The sequence below is a fragment of the Lissotriton helveticus genome, chromosome 7, assembly GCF_964261635.1.
Source record: "Lissotriton helveticus chromosome 7, aLisHel1.1, whole genome shotgun sequence".
In the NCBI taxonomy this organism is placed as follows: Eukaryota; Metazoa; Chordata; class Amphibia; order Caudata; family Salamandridae; genus Lissotriton; species Lissotriton helveticus.
The window spans coordinates 100,351,922-100,375,186 of record NC_136068.1 but is presented as its reverse complement, the minus strand read 5'-3'; positions in this window follow the sequence as shown (position 1 = coordinate 100,375,186).

Sequence of the window (23,265 nt, the reverse complement as noted above, 5' to 3'; positions counted from 1 at the left end):
TGCTGAGCCAGTTTTTGTGTGTACGAGTGATCCTTGCACTGCTGCTTCCATGCTGAGCCGGTACTGTGTGCACGAGGGATCCTTGCACTGCTGCTTCCGTGCTGACCCGGTACTGTGTGTATGAGGGATCCTTGCACTGCTGCTTCCATGCTGAGCCGGTACTGTGTGTATGAGGGATCCTTGTACTGCTGCTTCCAGGCTGAGCTGGTACTGTGTGCACGTGGGATCCTTGCACTGCTGCTTCCATGCTGAGCTGGTACTGTGTGTATGAAATATCCTCGCACTGCTGCTTCCTTGCTGAGCCGGTCCTGTGTGCACGAGGGAGCCTTGCACTGAGGCTTCCGTGCTGACCCGGTACTGTGTGTATGTGTGATCCTTGCACTGCTGCTTCAGTGCTGAGGCGGTACTGTGTGTATGAGGGATCCTTGCACTGCTGCTTCCATGCTGAGCCGGTCCTGTGTGTACGAGTGATCCTTGCACTGCTGCTTCCATGCTGATTCAGAAAAGGGGGTGGTGATGGACAGAGCATCTGAGTTAAACAGAACACTCATACCCAGTCAAAAGATCAGGGCTTGATCCATCACCGTTTTTTAGCTCACTGCACCATCCCAGTTCAGAACCTGGCTACATGCAAATTAGTCTGTCCCTCGCCCAGTGCATCATGGGAACAGGGCAGACCAAACTACCAAGCCAATTCTTTACTGGAAAGGAAACAAGCTTCCCGGGACCGGTTTCTGGCATTCCAGCCGTCTTCGGCCCGGCTTGCTTGAATCCTAATGGTGCAGTGAGCAAGGGACTCACCTCTGAGCATACCCTGCCACTCCTATAGTGGCCAAAACGATCAGAAAAGGGGGTGGTGATGGACAGAGCATCTGAGTTAAACAGAACACTCATACCCAGTCAAAAGATCAGGGCTTGATCCATCACCGTTTTTTAGCTCACTGCACCATCCCAGTTCAGAACCTGGCTACATGCAAATTAGTCTGTCCCTGGCCCAGTGCATCATGGGAACAGGGCAGACCAAACTACCAAGCCAATTCTTTACTGGAAAGGAAACAAGCTTCCCGGGACCGGTTTCTGGCATTCCAGCCGTCTTCGGCCCGGCTTGCTTGAATCCTAATGGTGCAGTGAGCAAGGGACTCACCTCTGAGCATACCCTGCCACTCCTATAGTGGCCAAAACGATCAGAAAAGGGGGTGGTGATGGACAGAGCATCTGAGTTAAACAGAACACTCATACCCAGTCAAAAGATCAGGGCTTGATCCATCACCGTTTTTTAGCTCACTGCACCATCCCAGTTCAGAACCTGGCTACATGCAAATTAGTCTGTCCCTGGCCCAGTGCATCATGGGAACAGGGCAGACCAAACTACCAAGCCAATTCTTTACTGGAAAGGAAACAAGCTTCCGGGGACCGGTTTCTGGCATTCCAGCCGTCTTCTGCCCGGCTTGCTTGAATCCTAATGGTGCAGTGAGCAAGGGACTCACATCTGAGCATACCCTGCCACTCCTATAGTGGCCAAAACGATTCAGAAAAGGGGGTGGTGATGGACAGAGCATCTGAGTTAAACAGAACACTCATACCCAGTCAAAAGATCAGGGCTTGATCCATCACCGTTTTTTAGCTCACTGCACCATCCCAGTTCAGAACCTGGCTACATGCAAATTAGTCTGTCCCTGGTCCAGTCCATCATGGGAACAGGGCAGACCAAACTACCAAGCCAATTCTTTACTGGAAAGGAAACAAGCTTCCATGCTGAGCCGGTACTGGGTGTATGAGGGATCCTTGCACTGCTGCTTCCATGCTGAGCCGGTACTGTGTGTATGAAAGATCCTTGCACTGCTGCTTCCATGCTGAGCCGGTCCTGTGTGTACAAGGGATCCTTCCACTGCTGCTTCCATGCTGAGCAGGTCCTGTGTGTCTGGGGGATCCTTGCACTGCTGCTTCCATGCTGAGCAGGTCCTGTGTGTCTGGGGGATCCTTGCACTGCTGCTTCCATGCTGAGCCGGTACTGTTTGTACGAGTGATCCTTCCACTGCTGCTTTCATGCTGAGCTGGTACTGTGTGCACGAGGGAACCTTGCACTGCTGCTTCTGTGCTGAGCTGGTACTGTGTGCACGAGGGGTCCTTGCACTGCTGCTTCCAAGCTGAGCCGATACTGTGTGCACGAGGGGTCCTTGCACTGCTGCTTCTGTGCTGAGCCAGTACTGTGTGTTTGAGGAATCCTTGCACTGCTGCTTCCATGCTGAGCCGGTACTGTGTGTACGAGGGATCCTTGCACTGCTGTTTCCATGCTGATCCGGTACTGTGTGTATGAGGGATCCTTGCACTGCTGCTTCCATGCTGAGCCGGTACTGTGTGCACGAGGGATCCTTGCACTGCTGCTTCCGTGCTGACCCGGTACTGTGTGTATGAGGGATCCTTGCACTGCTGCTTCCACGCTGAGCCGGTACTGTGTGTACGAGGGATCCTTGCACTGCTGTTTCCATGCTGATCCGGTACTGTGTGTATGAGGGATCCTTGCACTGCTGCTTCCATGCTGAGCCGGTACTGTGTGCACGAGGGATCCTTGCACTGCTGCTTCCGTGCTGACCCGGTACTGTGTGTATGAGGGATCCTTGCACTGCTGCTTCCATGCTGAGCCGGTACTGTGTGTATGAGGGATCCTTGTACTGCTGCTTCCAGGCTGAGCTGGTACTGTGTGCACGAGGGATCCTTGCACTGCTGCTTCCATGCTGAGCTGGTACTGTGTGTATGAAATATCCTCGCACTGCTGCTTCCTTGCTGAGCCGGTCCTGTGTGCACGAGGGAGCCTTGCACTGAGGCTTCCGTGCTGACCCGGTACTGTGTGTATGTGTGATCCTTGCACTGCTGCTTCAGTGCTGAGGCGGTACTGTGTGTATGAGGGATCTTTGCACTGCTGCTTCCATGCTGAGCCGGTACTGTGTGTACGAGTGATCCTTGCACTGCTGCTTCCATGCTGATTCAGAAAAGGGGGTGGTGATGGACAGAGCATCTGAGTTAAACAGAACACTCATACCCAGTCAAAAGATCAGGGCTTGATCCATCACCGTTTTTTAGCTCAGTGCAGCATCCCAGTTCAGAACCTGACTACATGCAAATTAGTCTGTCCCTGGCCCAGTGCATCATGGGAACAGGGCAGACCAAACTACCAAGCCAATTCTTTACTGGAAAGGAAACAAGCTTCCGGGGACCGGTTTCTGGCATTCCAGCCGTCTTCGGCCCAGCGTGATTGAATCCTAATGGTGCAGTGAGCAAGGGACTCACATCTGAGCATACCCTGCCACTCCTATAGTGGCCAAAACGATAAAGAAAAGGGGGTGGTGATGGACAGAGCATCTAAGTTAAACAGAACACTCATACCCAGTCAAAAGATCAGGGCTTGATCCATCACCGTTTTTTAGCTCACTGCACCATCCCAGTTCAGAACCTGGCTACATGCAAATTAGTCTGTCCCTGGCCCAGTGCATCATGGGAACAGGGCAGACCAAACTACCAAGCCAATTCTTTACTGGAAAGGAAACAAGCTTCCCGGGACCGGTTTCTGGCATTCCAGCCGTCTTCGGCCCGGCTTGCTTGAATCCTAATGGTGCAGTGAGCAAGGGACTCACCTCTGAGCATACCCTGCCACTCCTATAGTGGCCAAAACGATCAGAAAAGGGGGTGGTGATGGACAGAGCATCTGAGTTAAACAGAACACTCATACCCAGTCAAAAGATCAGGGCTTGATCCATCACCGTTTTTTAGCTCACTGCACCATCCCAGTTCAGAACCTGGCTACATGCAAATTAGTCTGTCCCTGGCCCAGTGCATCATGGGAACAGGGCAGACCAAACTACCAAGCCAATTCTTTACTGGAAAGGAAACAAGCTTCCGGGGACCGGTTTCTGGCATTCCAGCCGTCTTCTGCCCGGCTTGCTTGAATCCTAATGGTGCAGTGAGCAAGGGACTCACATCTGAGCATACCCTGCCACTCCTATAGTGGCCAAAACGATTCAGAAAAGGGGGTGGTGATGGACAGAGCATCTGAGTTAAACAGAACACTCATACCCAGTCAAAAGATCAGGGCTTGATCCATCACCGTTTTTTAGCTCACTGCACCATCCCAGTTCAGAACCTGGCTACATGCAAATTAGTCTGTCCCTGGTCCAGTCCATCATGGGAACAGGGCAGACCAAACTACCAAGCCAATTCTTTACTGGAAAGGAAACAAGCTTCCATGCTGAGCCGGTACTGGGTGTATGAGGGATCCTTGCACTGCTGCTTCCATGCTGAGCCGGTACTGTGTGTATGAAAGATCCTTGCACTGCTGCTTCCATGCTGAGCCGGTCCTGTGTGTACAAGGGATCCTTCCACTGCTGCTTCCATGCTGAGCAGGTCCTGTGTGTCTGGGGGATCCTTGCACTGCTGCTTCCATGCTGAGCAGGTCCTGTGTGTCTGGGGGATCCTTGCACTGCTGCTTCCATGCTGAGCCGGTACTGTTTGTACGAGTGATCCTTCCACTGCTGCTTTCATGCTGAGCTGGTACTGTGTGCACGAGGGAACCTTGCACTGCTGCTTCTGTGCTGAGCTGGTACTGTGTGCACGAGGGGTCCTTGCACTGCTGCTTCCAAGCTGAGCCGATACTGTGTGCACGAGGGGTCCTTGCACTGCTGCTTCTGTGCTGAGCCAGTACTGTGTGTTTGAGGAATCCTTGCACTGCTGCTTCCATGCTGAACCGGTACTGTGTGTATGAGGGATCCTTGCACTGCTGCTTCCACGCTGAGCCGGTACTGTGTGTACAAGATATCCTTACACTGCTGTTTCCATGCTGATCCGGTACTGTGTGTATGAGGGATCCTTGCACTGCATCTTCCATGCTGAGCCGGAACTGTGTGCACTAGGGATCCTTGTACTGCTGCTTCCATGCTGAGCTGGTACTGTGTGCACGAGGGATCCTTGCACTGCTGCTTCTGTGCTGAGTTGGTACTGTGTGTGAGCGATCCTTGCACTGCTGCTTCCGTGCTGACCCGGTACTGTGTGCACGAGGGATCCTTGCACTGCTGCTTCCAGGCTGAGCTGGTACTGTGTGTATGAGGGATCCTTGCACTGCTGCTTCCGTGCTGAGGCGGTACTGTGTGTATGAGGGATTCTTGCACTGCTGCTTCCATGCTGAGCCGGTACTGTGTGTACGAGTGATCCTTGCACTGCTGCTTCCATGTTGAGCCTGTACTGTGTGCACGAGGGATCATTGCACTGCTGCTTCCATGCTGAGCCGGTACTGGGTGTATGTGGGATCCTTGCACTGCTGCTTCCATGCTGAGCCGGTACTGTGTGTATGAAAGATCCTTGCACTGCTGCTTCCATGCTGCGCCGGTCCTGTGTGTACAAGGGATCCTTACACTGCTGCTTCCATGCTGCGCAGGTCCTGTGTGTCTGGGGTATCCTTGCACTGCTGCTTCCATGCTGAGCCGGTACTGTTTGTACGAGTGATCCTTGCACTGCTGCTTCCATGCTGAGCTGGTACTGTGTGCACGAGGGAACCTTGCACTGCTGCTTCTGTGCTGAGCTGGTACTGTATGCACGAGGGGTCCTTGCACTGCTGCTTCCAAGCTGAGCCGATACTGTGTGCACGAGGGGTCCTTGCACTGCTGCTTCTGTGCTGAGCCAGTACTGTGTGTTTGAGGAATCCTTGCACTGCTGCTTCCATGCTGAACCGGTACTGTGTGTATGAGGGATCCTTGCACTGCTGCTTCCACGCTGAGCTGGTACTGTGTGTACGAGGGATCCTTGCACTGCTGTTTCCATGCTGATCTGGTACTGTGTGTATGAGGGATCCTTGCACTGCTGCTTCCATGCTGAGCCGGTACTGTGTGTTTGAGTGATCCTTGTACTGCATCTTCCATGCTGAGCCGGTACTGTGTGCACGAGGGATCCTTGCACTGCTGCTTCTGTGCTGAGTTGGTACTGTGTGTGAGCGATCCTTGCACTGCTGCTTCCGTGCTGACCCGGTACTGTGTGCACGAGGGATCCTTGCACTGCTGCTTCCAGGCTGAGCTGGTACTGTGTGTATGAGGGATCCTTGCACTGCTGCTTCCGTGCTGAGGCGGTACTGTGTGTATGAGGGATCCTTGCACTGCTGCTTCCATGCTGAGCCGGTACTGTGTGTACGAGTGATCCTTGCACTGCTGCTTCCATGTTGAGCCTTTACTGTGTGCACGAGGGATCATTGCACTGCTGCTTCCATGCTGAGCCGGTACTGGGTGTATGAGGGATCCTTGCACTGCTGCTTCCATGCTGAGCCGGTACTGTGTGTATGAAAGATCCTTGCACTGCTGCTTCCATGCTGCGCCGGTCCTGTGTGTACAAGGGATCCTTACACTGCTGCTTCCATGCTGCGCAGGTACTGTGTGTATGAGGGATCCTTGCACTGCTGCTTCCATGCTGAGCCGGTACTGTTTGTACGAGTGATCCTTGCACTGCTGCTTCCATGCTGAGCTGGTACTGTGTGCACGAGGGAACCTTGCACTGCTGCTTCTGTGCTGAGCTGGTACTGTATGCACGAGGGGTCCTTGCACTGCTGCTTCCAAGCTGAGCCGATACTGTGTGCACGAGGGGTCCTTGCACTGCTGCTTCTGTGCTGAGCCAGTACTGTGTGTTTGAGGAATCCTTGCACTGCTGCTTCCATGCTGAACCGGTACTGTGTGTATGAGGGATCCTTGCACTGCTGCTTCCACGCTGAGCTGGTACTGTGTGTACGAGGGATCCTTGCACTGCTGTTTCCATGCTGATCTGGTACTGTGTGTATGAGGGATCCTTGCACTGCTGCTTCCACGCTGAGCTGGTACTGTGTGCACGAGGGATCCTTGCACTGCTGTTTCCATGCTGATCTGGTACTGTGTGTATGAGGGATCCTTGCACTGCATCTTCCATGCTGAGCCGGTACTGTGTGCACGAGGGATCCTTGCACTGCTGCTTCTGTGCTGAGTTGGTACTGTGTGTGAGCGATCCTTGCACTGCTGCTTCCGTGCTGACCCAGTACTGTGTGCACGAGAGATCCTTGTACTGCTGCTTCCAGGCTGAGCTGGTACTGTGTGCACGAGGGGTCCTTGCACTGCTGCTTCCATGCTGAGCCGGTACTGTGTGCACGAGGGATCCTTGCACTGCTGTTTCCATGCTGATCCGGTACTGTGTGTATGAGGGATCCTTGCACTGCATCTTCCATGCTGACCCGGTACTGTGTGCACGAGGGATCCTTGTACTGCTGCTTCCAGGCTGAGCTGGTACTGTGTGCACGAAGGATCGTTGCAACGCTGCTTCCATGCTGAGCCGGTACTTAGTGTTCGAGTGATCCTTGCACTGCATCTTCCATGCTGAGCCGGTACTGTGTGCACGAGGGATCATTGTACTGCTGCTTCCAGGCTGAGCTGGTACTGTGTGCACGAAGGATCATTGCAACGCTGCTTCCATGCTGAGCCGGTACTGTGTGTACGATGGGTCCTTGCACTGCTGCTTCAGTGTTGAGCCACTGTGTGTATGAGTGATCCTTGCACTGCTGCTTCCGTGTTGAGCCGGTACTGTGTGTACGAGGGATCCTTGCACTGCTGCTCCCATGCTGAGCCGGTACTGAGTGTTCGAGTGATCCTTGCACTGCATCTGCCATGCTGAGCCGGTACTGTGTGCACGAGGGATCATTGTACTGCTGCTTCCATGCGGAGCTGGCACTGTGTGCACGAGGGATCCTTGCACTGCTGCTTCTGTGCTGAGCTGGTACTGTGTGTGAGGGATCCTTGCACTGCTGCTTCCATGCTGAGCTGGTACTGTGTGTATGAGTGATCCTTGCACTGCTGCTTCCGTGCTGACCCGGTACTGTGTACACGAGGTATCCTTGTACTGCTGCTTCCAGGCTGAGCTGTTACTGTGTGCACGAAGGATCCTTGCAACGCTGCTTCCATGCTGAGCCGGTACTGTGTGTACGAGGGTTCCTTGCACTGCTGCTTCCGTGCTGAGCGGGTACTGTGTGCACGAGGGGTCCTTGCACTGCTGCTTCCGTGCTGAGCCGGTACTGTGTGCACGAGGGGTCCTTGCACTGCTGCTTCTGTGCTGAGCCGGTACTGTGTGCACGAGGGGTCCTTGCACTGCTGCTTCCATGCTGAGCCTTTACTGTCCGTATGAGAGATCCTTGCACTGCTGCTGCAATGCTGAGCTTATGCTGTGTGTACAAAGGACCCTTGAACTCCTGGCATGGTGAGCCTGTACTGTGTGTGTGCGCGGGATTCTTGTACTGCTACTGCTATGTCAAGACTGTGCTATTTGTACAAAGGATCTTTGAACTCCTGCTATGGTGAGCCTGTACTGTGTGTGTGAGGGAGCATTTCACCACTGCTGTTATGCTGAACCTGTAGTGTGTCTGTGATGAATCTGTGCACTGTTATTGCCATGGTGAGCCTGTATTGATGCATATATGTTGATTGGGTGGGCACTCCGAAGCCTTTGCATTTTTTGCACTTTCTTTCAATGGCGGCTCCTCCGCTATGGTGGAGGAGCGTCGCACCATTGCTTTTAAGCGGTGAAATGTAAAGGAAACATAAAATGTTAAAAACGTTTAGTTATTATCATTTTATGTTTCCGGGCGGGCGTGTGGGCGGGGCTGCTCTGCTCTCGGAGCCAGGCAGGGGAGGAGTGGTTTGCCCACTCCTAAGTGCACATGACTGTTTGGTGTGCCCTCTCAGGCCACCCAAAACAGTCATGCGCATTTTCCCTCTTCTCCAGGTGGGCTGCGTTACAGCCTGCATGGAGAACATACCTAGGCCCCCATTCCCTGGCTGAGTGTCGAACCAGGATGCTCAGACCAATCACAACGCTGCATTGCACCATTGTGATTGGTCAGGGGAGCCTGGGTTCTTACTAATCACAATGCTGCATTGGTCAGTGGAGTCTGGCTGTGCTTCTTGTTCTTCGAGTCCAACAAGGAGAGCAGGAGCAGAGATGCGGAACCCGGGGGCAAGGTAGGTGTTTATATATATATTTTTTAATTGTTTTTTACATTTCATACCCCCCCACCCATGTGCCCTCCCTTCCTCCGTGCCCACCCCCGCCCTGCCACCTGCTTTCTTTTTCTTCAGCCCACAAACTGACCATCACGTGGCCCCACTACAGCACGAGCTAGCCAACACTTCCATGGCCATCCCCTTGAACTCTGAAGCAGACACGACGTGATGAGCGAGTCTTCATCAACCACTGTTGCGAGTCAGGGATTTGTGACCGCACCTTCTTGTGTGGTTGTGCCTCTCCCCGGCCTTCCTGTCCGCTATTGTCATTGGACAATGTATTCTGTCAATTATCAGGGCATGTTTGTTGCTGAACTGAGATTCGGAATGTCCCCAGTAGGTGTCGTTGTTTCCTTCTTCTGGGGACCAGATGCTGTCTATTTGGCATCATTATCACCTTAGTTAAAGAAAGTCCAGGAATTCCATTTGGTGTTGTTGACGTGGACTGTGGGAAAACACTTGCAGGTGACTTCCTACTTAGAATTATTTGAAACTGAAAAGCTTCCTCTCACCCGCACATTCATGCATTAATTCAAGTATCCCAACAGTGTGGCAGAAACCACTGTTTTCCCTACTTGTTGACCTACTGACCACAGTGGTGGACTTTTAGTTACAGGTTCTACTAGAGTCCCGTCTCAAGACATGCACTCCGCTTTTTTCCATACCAATGAGCTCACAAGAAAAGGGCGTGCACCGTTGCATAGGTTTTACTCCACAAACATTGAGAAGTTTTTTTCAAAATTCTCACACTTTACAAGGGATGCAGACATCAAATTGTGAAAATATTAATTCCTGACAAAAAGTCAGTATTTTGGCCAAAAAAAAGGTCTCCAATTTAGTGGAAGATTCGCCTGCAAAATTGATTTTACAAGAATGTTCACTCCTAGGCAAAGTTTTGTGACCTGTTCAAAACCTTGCAACCTTTGCAAAGTGGAAAGTGTGCAAACTTTGTAAAAGTTTGCTTAACTTCTCTCACCTTGTCTTGCAATGTGAAATGTGCTTTCTTTTTCATGAGTTGTATGATGGAACCCTGCGTGCGTTTAGCATACATACCTTTACAACGCAGGCATTAGAACGAATGCGTTGTTATGATGCATTCCTTTAGCACGCAAGTCGTTACCACGACTTAGTTTAGGCAGGCACTGGACTTAGGAATAGTATCATTTACTATTCCAACTCCAGCATGCGCAACAGTAGGGAAGGTGGTGGACTTGAAATGCAACACCACTACACCAATGCGCCCCCTAAAGCAAGCCGTTGTAATGAATGAATGCGTGGTAACCAGTGCCCGACTGGGTACCAAAACCGACCCTGACAAAGTGCTCGGTGGGCCCCCTGGGGGGTTGAGGGTGCGGTCCAGCTGTTTGCCACTGCCAGTTTCGGCCAATTTCATTACAGGGGCCGATATTGCAGATATGCTGCAAAAACGTCCCTGTAACAAAATCGGCCCCCAGGGGCACAAAGCCGGCCCCCAACCCTGGCGGCCTACCAGGGAAATGCCCGGTGCCCGCTACGGCCAGTCCGGCCCTGGTGGTAATGATGCGTTAGTTTAAATACTGGCGTTCTAAAGGCACAGTGTGATTCCGGCTTCGTACTAAAGGATGTTTCCCCTTTCATGAACCAAGTGAATGACACTGGGCCATCAGCATATCAGCACTTCCCATGTATGTAATATTTTTATAGTATTCACTCCTGCATCCAAAAATACCAAGGTCCTTACTACAGATTTATTTAAACTCAACTCCTGGTTGTTTGTAGTTGGTTTGCCAACTCAAACTTTGAGGTTTGGTTGTAACCCTTGGCTGGCAGTATACAATTTAGGTATATTAGACCTTCAATTCATAAAACATATTTAATGAACCTTTCAGTGATCAATTTTAAGATTACAACGTGTCTTTTTGTTTCTTTAATGACTAACCAGCCTTAATTTTCCAAATGTGTTCTGATGGAACCCAGCGTCAGAGAGTGTATCTTTCAAGTTGCAGTGTTCATTAAATTCCATTATGGCAAATCGACCCTTCTGTTTAAAACATACTAATTCCTATTAATCATGAAAGCTTTTAAAGTTAGGTAAATATATTCTCAAAAACATCAACGCTTTCAATTACAGTTAATCTAATAATTATACGCTAAGGGACCACCCTTCCACCAGCTTTCTTGTTCGTTTGATTGCATAGAATGGCTTGTGACTTTCACAAAGAAACATTTTACTGTAGTTTTTAGGATATACATTTCATAGATACCCCAATATAGTTTATTAATGTGACCTTACGAACACACAGCGCACGTTTTCAAATCACTCAAAGGTGCTCTGAGACATTTCGCCAATAGTTTGCACTTCCTCTTAAATATGAGAAGGAGCTGTGTCCTCATCCCAGACAGATGTTTGCAAGGGGCAGACCCATAATCCTCAATAGGAGACTCCTATGTGCTACAGGGATACTTTTGAGCCTGAAACTCTGATTCCAGCTGGTATCCTTGTACCAAAATCTGGCAATTGCAAGATGAATGACGGGTTTTTACTGATGGATGTATGACATTACAACGCATGCTTTTACCACGCATGCCTTTACAACGCAGTTTTTACAATGCATGCTGTTACAACGCATAGCGCTTAGGGGTGCTGGATAGTGAATAGTTTAATTTACTATTCCAACTCCAGTCCTCGTGGATAGTAGGGAAGGTGTTAGATAGTAAATTAAATCTTTTCCCTATCCTAGAGCGCCCCCCAGCGCAATGCGTTGTAATGACATGCGTTGTAATAGTTGCGTCGTAAAGGCACTGCATGGTAAAAGTTGCGTTGTAAAGGATGTTTCCCTTACTGATGCTTCTTTTCCAGAGACTGGGGACAAATTAGCTGAAATTTTCTGTCCCTGAAAATGTTAACACATCTGCAGCCAGTGGAACTGATCTTGGGTCTCTGGGCCTGGAATTATCAGATTTTGAGTCACCGGCCGCCTTGGAATGGCGAGGGCAGTATCATCTCTGGAGTTGACCCTTGGAGTATGGGAAACAACCTTTACAACGCAGTCATTAAATCGCACTACACTTACAGCGCAGTCATTACATCGCAACATCCTTTACAACGCATGACACTACATCGCATGCCACTAGAACGCAGGCATTACAACGCATACCATTACAATGCATACCATTACAACGCATTGAACCCCTATACTATCCAACACTTACCCTACTGTTGCACCCCCTGGAGTTAGAATAGTAATTTTTACCCCTACACTATCCAACACTTACCCTACTGTTGCACCCCCTGGAGTTAGAATAGTATTTTTTACCCCTACACTATCCAACACTTACCCTACTGTTGCACTCCCTGGAGTTAGAATAGTAATTTTTACCCCTATACTATCCAACACTTACCCTACTGTTGCACCCCATGGAGTTAGAATAGTATTTTTTACCCCTACACTATCCAACACTTACCCTACTGTTGCACTCCCTGGAGTTAGAATAGTAATTTTTACCCCTATACTATCCAATACTTATCTTAAATGCAATGTAATGGTATGCGTTGTAATTGTATGTGCTGTAAAGAAAGTATGCGATGTATTGGAATGCGTTGTAAAGGTAGTTTTTTAAAATGCGATGTAGTGTCAACCGATGTAATGGAATGCGTTGTAGTGGATGTTGTGATGTAAAAACTGCGTTGTAAGTGCAGGCGTTGTAAAAGTATACGTTGTAACATCCTACATTCTGGAGTATACCACCACTCATAAGGGCCTAGATGTATTTTTGTTTTCCCTGAAGGCCAGGGTAGGGCTGTGGAAGAAGCATAATGCTGCTACAACACAGGTGAATTATTTGGGGGAAATGTGTAACTACTGCTAGAATTAGGTATGGCATTCCCAATTCCTCTGGTAATTCCCCATTTCTCAGGAGACCCTCAAGGACCAACTCAGACTCTACCCCAAGCATCAGGCAGGGATAATTCTGGGGGTAACTGTTTTCTGTTTCAGGTTTCAGAGTTACAAAACTCATTAATAACTCTGGATGGACAGCCATATCTTTAATAAAAAATAGAATAGTTCTGGTGTATTTTATGCGAACTCACTCTTACTCAGTATCCGACTGCCTAATCGGCGCTATGGCTTGACAGCTCGTCCACAGCTACCAATACAGCCGAGGAAGCTTGAAGAGCCAAAATTTCACTATATATTGGGGACCAAGGATGCAAATTGATGGACAACTCCTATGGATTCACCTTTGATGTAGCTCAGTTGTCCCCACACCTGTCCAGTACTTGCAAGGACAGATCGATGGTTTCCCCATTAACTTTGCTATAAGACTTTTTACACAAATATATTTAGCGAATAAATAATGATTTTTTTATGTTGGATATAATACAGATACTAAAATAATACGATTGTAGTCAAACGAGTTTAATATGGCGTACGGAGGTGTGCTTATTAATGTAGTTTAGTTGTGTCACATTTTCATAAATTCTGCGTATTCGTTAACATGGATGCCATACGGATGCTGCTCACTTCACTCCTGCTCTTTCTCATCCCATCCTGTTCCCCTTTTGGGGACATCTATCTTCACAAGTTCCCGCGGAGCTAGAGACAGGCTGACGTGATTGTATAGTCCAATGTGCCTGTATTGTGACTGGACTTTGTCGTTAACTGTTGCAACTATTCAAGGTCCTTCCGTTCTTCCACTGTACCGTTGCTAGCAGGGCACAAGTCCTAAAAAAAGAACTGGGGGGACGCTGATGTCACGACAGGAAGTGACGTCACGAAAGTTGGCTTGCACTCAGTTGCAGTTTAAAGTTATTGAGCTCCCGGTAAAATAAGTGGGGGGACGCCGTCCACCCGCGTGGTACCCCGTCTCGAGCCCTGGTTGCTAGTATTTGGCCAAATGTTCAGAAATGTTGCACGTTAGTTGAACTTCCTATGATAACGTGATGGTGAAGATGCTCAATTCTTTCTTAGCAAATGGGATTGGGCCACCTGTATTATTATTTAAGAGGATTTCTCTGATTTGTCAAAGGAAATGTTATACAGGATTTTACCACACTGAAACAGTGGTGTCATTAATTTCATAGGCAAGAATTGTGTATAAGAACCTCTCGATTTTGGGAGTGAGACAGATTTTGATGGCTTTCCCATTTTGCTAAGGACTCTGTCCATTTCGAATAAATTTTCTTGAACATCTAACAGTTAGAGATTCTGCCTGTTTCTTTTATGATTTTGCTGTTCATTTAGGACTACTTGGATGAATTCTTATTTCTGAGTATGTATTCTGCATTTGAGCCTTCTTGGCAACATTTATTTTTATTCTGTACCGCTTCATTCTGAGATTTTGTAAGTAAAAACCCTTTAACTTTTCCCTGACATAGAACTCAGGTTTTGAGTGGTCTAAATTAATTATTTGCAGCTTGGCTAGCTAATATTGGGCCTGATTTTGAGGTGGGTGTCTTTTAACACAAAATCAGTTTTGGAGCAGAATGACCAGCTGTAATTTTTGGGGGATCTGAATATTTGGTGGTCTTAAGTTTTTGGGCTTGGTGTTCCACCATAGGTACACTTTGGGGATCTGTATTTGTCTTAAGTTTTGGGGCTCAGTGTTTCGCCAGAGGTAAATTTCGTGTGATCTGAATTTTGAGTTGTCTTAAGTTTTGGGGCTCGGTGGTCCACTAAAGGTAAATTTTGGGAGATCTGAATTTTGAGTTGTCTTTGCTTTTCTGGCTCCGTGCTCCCCTTCCACAACTTTACACCAAAACGTTTGATTTTGGAACTTAGGGACATATTAGCAAGAACCTAGTTAAAATTATCACCGTTTTAGCTAAAACTGTGATAATGGGCTTGCTAATATGCGTTATAGAATTCCAATAGAAGCCCAGGTTCTTGCTAAAATGCCCCTTAGTATGTTGGACCCATGAAAACATCTTCTTTCACTTTGTTAAGATCCCCTGTTCATTTTGATCGGTGTTTGGGTGACTTGACTTGCGAATTTTGCAAATTAGCTGTTACCGGGCTGACTCCTGTCTTCTTGTACCAGGGAAGGTGGAGAGAGAATGGCAAAGGTCTGACGTATCTTGCCAAAGCATAAATTGCTGCATTCTTATTGGCTTCCTCGGCACATTGACTGTGATTTGTAATAGCGGCTGCAGTTAAAAGCCTGAGTCTGAAAGTTAGCCAAACATGTCCACATTGTTCTGCATACGTTTGCATTGCTCTCAGGCCTCATGTTATTTGTAATATTGCATCTTACTGCATAAGAGCTGTTACTGTGTTTGGGTGTTGTATACTGGCCTATAAGAGTCTGGAACCTTTTTATGGTGCTTTTATTTTAACTGGCCAATTTTACTTTGTGAAGGTAAATACAATAAATATGTTTTTCTAAAATATTGCTCTGAAAGGACAATGATTTTATTGTGCAATCTTGTCTTAGATCTCTTCCTCACAACAAACTCATGACTAAAATAAATCTGGTTGAGATAAAACATTTATTGACAATTTACTGCTCAAACTCTTTCTAGATTTGCAGTGTTGCTAGTCTGGTTGTCTGTTGAAATTTGAAGCTGAAGTGTAAAGAACAAGGACCCCCTGGGTAATGCTATAATAGACTCCTAGGGCAGGGTGAAAAACCTGTGTGCAATATTTCCTAGGCAGTCAAAAGGCTTTTGGATAAAATAAACAAGTGAAAGACCCAAACCAAGGACAATTAAATTGCTGAAGGCTGATCTAAAATCATCAAATTTTAATAAAAATGAACATATAATTAATATAAAAACAGGCCACCTATGGTGGTACAATAATAATTGAAACAAAAATAACACAATAATTGAAATTACAAACAGAAATTACATTTAAAAACAAGGTACAATATAAAATTATGCCAGGACCACCAATAGTGAAGGTGTCTGACCGAATTAACAATGCATTACTCGACGCGCGTTTCGGCGATTTAACGCCTTCTTCAGGAGCCAAAAAGCAATCTGAAATTATATAAAACATAACATAAGATACAGTACACATCACATTTCTGAATTTAACAAGGATAGAAATACAAGTAAGTACCTAAATTCGTGTATTTAAGTTCTCCTAAAAAGATTTAATTTAAGGACTATTGCATCTTAACAGCTAGTATAGTGGCCTTGGAAACGGTGGGTCTGTGAGCGGAACACTTTGTTTATTTTATGTTCATTGGTAGACACATATAGGCTAATGATAAAAGAGTACAACTCACGCATTTGCATTTGAAACAAGATGTTGATATCATGTATTGCATGTCACATGTTTAATAAACATTACAATCATATAATCATATAACCAGTTTAACTTATGAAATATTCTCTACTTACTTTATAAAAACCAGGGATTAGCTCAGGCAATGCTCGTAAATGAAAAATGATGTGTCAAAATGAATCTAGATGGAGAGAAATATATAGCATCATCCCAATGTTCTCATTGGAATTAGATAGAGGTCAGTCAAATGAGCACAAGAGATGCCATCAATGTAGGCAAACAAGAACAGTAGTCACGTTCTGAACCTACACATATTATTGCCCAAGATAGTCATATAGATAAAATGGCTGCTCAATCCTCAACAAGTTAAGGGGAAAAAATCAAAAGGAGAAAGATATACACTACATGTTGATACCTGATATGAATACACGTAGACTGCGGTCCTAAGTCGGTTATGTTGTCTGGTGGAAGTTCATATGAAGAACCCGTATCGGAATGAGTCTGTCAGAAGATAAAGGAGGATCCATTTTATTCTATATACTATGGTCGTGTTGAAATTAATAGGGCATAGAGAGAGGTGGCAGAAAAATTCGGTTTACCTATAGAGCGGTATCTCTAAAACTGGACACTTCTTCTGTGGTGGTGCCGAAAATGATAATCACGACATTCACACCCAAGGACTTGAAAAAACCTAGAGGCAATTATCTACACATTACTAGATGTAAGTCGCAATATCGTAGTTTAATTCATGAACATAGCAGGATTATAGTGCACATGATCATGTGAAATTATGGAGAGAGTAATACAAAAGCGGACTAAGGTACGCAAACGTTAAAACATATGCAATTAGGTAGTAATGGTACACATAGTTAAAACGTGCACATGTCTCACTGTTCTAAGGCTATTTAGGTAACAATCTTTAAGGGCTGACAAAGGTTTATTTGTTTATTTATATTTTGCAGGTTCGATCCGCCACCATAGATGTTGACACATTAGATTCCATATTGTTTGGATCTACATTAATTCGACCAAACTGCATAACTCCATTGTGAGGTAAAGACTATTGTCAGCCCTTAAAGATTGTTACCTAAATAGCCTTAGAACAGTGAGACATTGTGCAACATAACCGACTTAGGACCGCAGTCTACGTGTATTCATATCAGGTATCAACATGTCGTGTATATCTTTCTCCTTTTGATTTTTTCCCCTTAACTTGTTGAGGATTGAGCAGCCATTTTATCTATATGACTATCTTGGGCAATAATATGTGTAGGTTCAGAACGTGACTACTGTTCTTGTTTGCCTACATTGATGGCATCTCTTGTGCTCATTTGACTGACCTCTATCTAATTCCAATGAGAACATTGGGATGATGCTATATATTTCTCTCCATCTAGATTCATTTTGACACATCATTTTTCATTTACGAGCATTGCCTGAGCTAATCCCTGGTTTTTATAAAGTAAGTAGAGAATATTTCATAAGTTAAACTGGTTATATGATTATATGATTGTAATGTTTATTAAACATGTGACATGCAATACATGATATCAACATCTTGTTTCAAATGCAAATGCGTGAGTTGTACTCTTTTATCATTGGCCTATATGTGTCTACCAATGAACATAAAATAAACAAAGTGTTCCGCTCACAGACCCACCGTTTCCAAGGCCACTATACTAGCTGTTATGATGCAATAGTCCTTAAATTAAATCTTTTTAGGAGAACTTAAATACACGAATTTAGGTACTTACTTGTATTTCTATCCTTGTTAAATTCAGAAATGTGATGTGTACTGTATCTTATGTTATGTTTTATATAATTTCAGATTGCTTTTTGGCTCCTGAAGAAGGCGTTAAATCGCCGAAACGCGCGTCGAGTAATGCATTGTTAATTCGGTCAGGCACCTTCACTATTGGTGGTCCTGGCATAATTTTATATTGTACCTTGTTTTTAAATGTAATTTCTGTTTGTAATTTCAATTATTGTGTTATTTTTGTTTCAGTTATTATTGTACCACCATAGGTGGCCTGTTTTTATATTAATTATATGTTCATTTTTATTAAAATTTGATGATTTTAGATCAGCCTTCAGCAATTTAATTGTCCTTGGTTTGGGTCTTTCACTTGTTTATTTTATCCAAAAGCCTTTTGACTGCCTAGGAAATATTGCACACAGGAAATTTGAAGCTGAGGCACGCTACCTTTTAATACAGTAAAAAAAAGAGAATTCATCCAGTCTTCTTGGTTTTATTTTTGTGCCTCCTAACAAAAGCAGGACCTCATAGCTGCCACGGTTTCAGATTGATATGTGTGACATGTTCAATATATCAGTGTAATCATGGCATTGGCGTAGCAAAGGGCGGTGGAGGGGGCGGTCCGCAAGTTTTGGTGGCGGGGTCTCCCCCCAGCTCTTACCTGCCATTTTGAGGCAGCAATCCGTGTGCCCCGCCTCTTAAGTGTGGCTGTTGAGGGGGCACAAGTGGCCGAGAAAACCGCCAGTACCCCCTTCTTCCCCCCGGCTCCTCAATGTGGACGCAGCGGGCGGCAAATGCAGGGACAGCCTCAGCAGGTGTAAGAGCTAACTACGCCACTGACTTATGAGTGACACTTTCTTGTGAGCAAAATCAGCCTGGTTCTATCCTGTACACTAGAACCCCATTCCTAATATGAACCAACCTGCTCTACCCGGTGCATTAAAAAAACCACATAGCCATTAGAACTAACTCCATTGGGGAACAGCCATGACAACGCGGGGATTACCCCGCACTGCCATTACAATGCGGGGATTACAACGAAAGTCGTTACAACGACTTTCGCTGGAGGGCTCTGTTGGGTAGGGAATAGTTTAATTTTCTATCCAACACCTTCCCTACTGTCAACGTGGGCTGGAGTTGGAATAGAAAATTTAACTATTCCACTATCCAGCGCCCTCCAGCGAAAGTCGTTGTAACGACTTTCGTTGTAATCCCCGCTTTGTAATGGCAGCGCAGGGTAAAAGCCCGCGTTGTAATGCCATACAACCACTCCATTCATATCCACCAGAACCGACCTGCCCCTTCCCAGTCCATCTTAACCTCATTCAGATCCGTAGAGTTCAGCTCACCTGTGCCAAGAGAAACTCGGGCCAGGTTGAGATGGGGCTAGGGGCCCTCTGCGTTGCTTTGCTGATTATTGCAAGAGAGAGGCTGGGCCTGGCTTTTCATTTCAACGGAGCACCTCTCATTGTACGGTGCTCCGTTATGGCTATTGCATGCAGCCTTTGGTCTGTGCCAGCAGAGAGAGTCTGCTGCCTATGGTTACTAGGCACTGCTCCGAGTCATTAAGCATTCTGCTCTGGGTAGAGGTTTGAGTATCAGCTTGCTGTCACCAGGGCCTCATGGTGACCCCTGTGCCGGTGCAGTGTAACCGTGTCACATGATTGAAATAGGGCATGTGGTGAACGGTTGTTCAGTCAACAACTGGACAGCATTCGGCTAAAAAAAAACCTTATTGGAAATCTGCAGCGGCCTGGGAAAGCGGACCAGATTTTAATGGCATTATTTCATATCGCCACTTGACGGTCAAACACATCCTGGACTGTGCCGCACTTTCTCAGTGACCAGCACAGTCTACCAAGGGCCTGCAAGTGATGGGCATGTCTGCACAGATAAGTGTGCTTTTTTATTTAACCACCACAGTGCTAAGAAAGTTTCAGCAAGGTGGGGGGTCTAGCATCCTCGGCATCCCAGGCCTGCATTACACCCCCCATCCTCAGACTTAGCAAGCTAAGACAGGGGGCCCGATTCACAGAACTAACTTAATGCAAAATCCTAAACGTACTACTTTTGGTATTCACACCAGGCATTTAGTAGTAGTAAAGTTAGGATTTTGTCTTAAGTCTGTCTTGAGTCTGTCCTACGTTTGTCTTAACTTTACTACTACTAAATGCCTTCTGTGAATACCAAAAGTAGTAAGTTTAGGATTTTGTCTTAAGTTAGTTCTGTGAATCGACCCCAGAGTGCTTGAAGTGATCGGGCCGCTTCAACAGTATGCCAGCCAGGGTTTACTATCTGCATGTACGAGTCAAGGCTAATTGCACCCCGGGTCTCACCTGTGACGTTTGAAGATACCGGCTGCAGCCCCACGACGACTCCAGGATGCGACGATTCGTGCAGGCTGCCTGCTGAACTTGAATGCACCAATCCGGCAGCGGCCACAGTCTGGGTCCGTTAACGGCCTTTAGTCACATTATGGCCACGCGGACCGGCACACCAATGCGCGGTGTAGCTGCTAAATTTAAACTGACTGCCGCGCCGCATGCTCGCACCGCTGGCGGCCGGGCACCTATAAGTGTAGACAGTATCAGTCACAGTGTCGGAAGAAGCCATTGCGCTGGGCAAATCATGCAGACACTGAATCACCGCGGGTGAAGTTGTTACATGGTAGCCCCTAAAGCCAGTCTAGAGCAAGCTGAGTCAGCCCAAAGTCTGCCCAAGCAGCGCTGACCGCACGCTGCCAGCTTTCTGTACGTGGTGCTAATTATCAGCTGGCACTGGGCTTGACATCTGAGGAGGCGTTATGCGTGACTGTTCATTTCAGTGCGGTGATGCGAACCACCGCACTGCAATATGTTAGTCTAACGCCTGATGCGTAGTACTTAGCAGGGATGGGGCCTTGTTGAAAGGCAGAGCTCCTATGTTTTCCCTGGTTCATTTCGCAATATAATCCTGTATTTTACATTTTGAATGCATCATGTACAAACAGAATTAGAAAGATGGGACTATAAATAAACATTTTATCTCAAATGTAGATGTATCACGAATTCCAGTGCGGTGCTGTGGTCCATTTCACTTCATACACCAGCGTGGCCCAGCACTTGTATATTCCAGGGTGGACATGTGTAAGCCTTGGTATTCTTTGTAATCTTGTTTGTGCTCTGCTGTGAAAAGACAGTGTGGCTTATTTACAAGACCCGTTGGTGGCACGGGGGGCTAATTTGCGAGCTGTTTGCGCCACTGGTGTGTCACTTTTTCCCATATTAAAAGTGACGCAGCGGCAGCGCAAGAGGCTTGTAAATAAGCCTCTCGGCGTGTTTTGTGGGTTTGTGTAAAAGGCACTTGTTGAAAGTTCAGCGCTATCCCTTTCTCTGGGCATACCCAACTCTCAGCTTTCATGATTTTCAGGTGCATGACTTAGGCTGTTCCTGGCAGCTGCCTATATGAGCCACCGCTAGAAGGTGCCATATGGTCTCTAGAAGCATCAAAAACAGCTCTTTGGCAGGAGAAGGGAGGCTTGACAATATTTTTTTGGGTGGAAAAATCCTTGCACTTGCCATGCTAATTTTAATAATTTGTATACATCCTGCTTCGCTTCAAGGCCACACTGGTCAACAGGGAATTAGCATATGAGATAGTCTCTGTTCAAAGATAACTAGTCAATGGTTCTCTCAGGGCTGCAGCCATTTTGAGGTCTGAATCCATTGAAGTAAAAAAATATAGGGGTATATTATCAGGGGCTGGCGATATAATTTTCGCCGCTTTAGTGTCCGTTTTCGGGCGAAAATCGGCGATAATTATGTCACAATATCAACAAGGACATGCTAGCGCGTGTTTTCCTTACTTAGCGCCCGTTTCCAGCACACCTACCATCACATCGCTAATGAGATGCAAAGTAGGCGTGGCTGTCGAAACAACGCGGGTAAGTATCGCAAAGGCAGCTTCGCGATATTACCAATGAGTTGCAGCGATAATTTTAATCGCGCTAACTCTGCCTTAACGCAGGAATTTAACGTTTGTTAAATTCCTGACTAAGGCATTCCTAACATGGGGGTTGGATTGTGCAGCTAATGCCACAGGGCCTTATTATCAAGCCTATCGCCGTTTTCCAAGGAACATTGCTGGAAAACCAGCGATGTTCCATGAAAAACCTTGCTATCGCTGGGTTTCTTATCGCCTTTGAGATAAGCGTTGATAATACAATGCTATCTCAGCAATTTAATCCAGCGATAGCCGGTGATAAAAATAACAGCGCTAAGCGCGCTTTGTGATATTTATAGCAACTCCTTGGTAATATGCCCCATGGATCTTTACAGTTGTTTCTGAACACATGAGCCCTTATTTATGAGGGCTTCAGCTGCTGTTGCGTCACATGCTGTGGTGGCGTCAACATTGCCACACTGCACACTATTTACAAAGTGCTGCATCGAGGCAGATGCGTCTCTTTGTAAAGCCCTGTGGTACATTATACGTGCGTCAGGTATATTGTATGCAGGGTGGGCGTTCCCACACAAAAGAGCCTCATATAAGTGGCGCTGTAAAATCTATGAGATTTCACTGCGCCACTCCAACGACTTGACTCCGTCACAATCCTTATGCCTGCTTCTAACAGGTGTAAGGAGTGACCAGGGCCTTTTACAGGGGACTCACCCCATGTGTAATGACACATTTCTGGAAATGCGCCAGTTTACCTACTCACTTCAGCAATGCATCATTACAGCGCCACGAGATACGTTAGGATTCCGGATGTGTCTTTGCAATTCTTTCGACATGGAGGGCATCCATGGAGTTGCAAGGATGGCGCTGTTTCAGCTGAGAGCAGCTTCAGGATTGGCCGCAGGGGCGTCTGGGAGCCTGTGCCTGCAGTGGAGCCATGAAAGGAGCAGAAGACTGGCAATGTGGCGGGTGGGGGGGGGAGGCGGGCGTGTAAGTTCTTTTTTGTTCCTCTTTTTTCATTGTTTTTCCCCCTCCTGCTCCACCCACCACTCTCCTCTAACACCAGCCGCTCCTGGACGTAATAAGAGTATACCACCACCAGTAGACTATTGCATCTTCTGGATGACATCTTCCCCCATCAGTAGACTATTACATCTTCTGGCTGACAAGTCATACTGAAGTCTTTTTTAGAATTAAACATCTATTTGCAATTTAATAGCACAGATAATTAGGCGTCTATGTTTATTCATACTGTAATGCACCATGAATACTAACAAGAGTGACCTTGGTTCGGCCTCTTCACCTCTGGAAG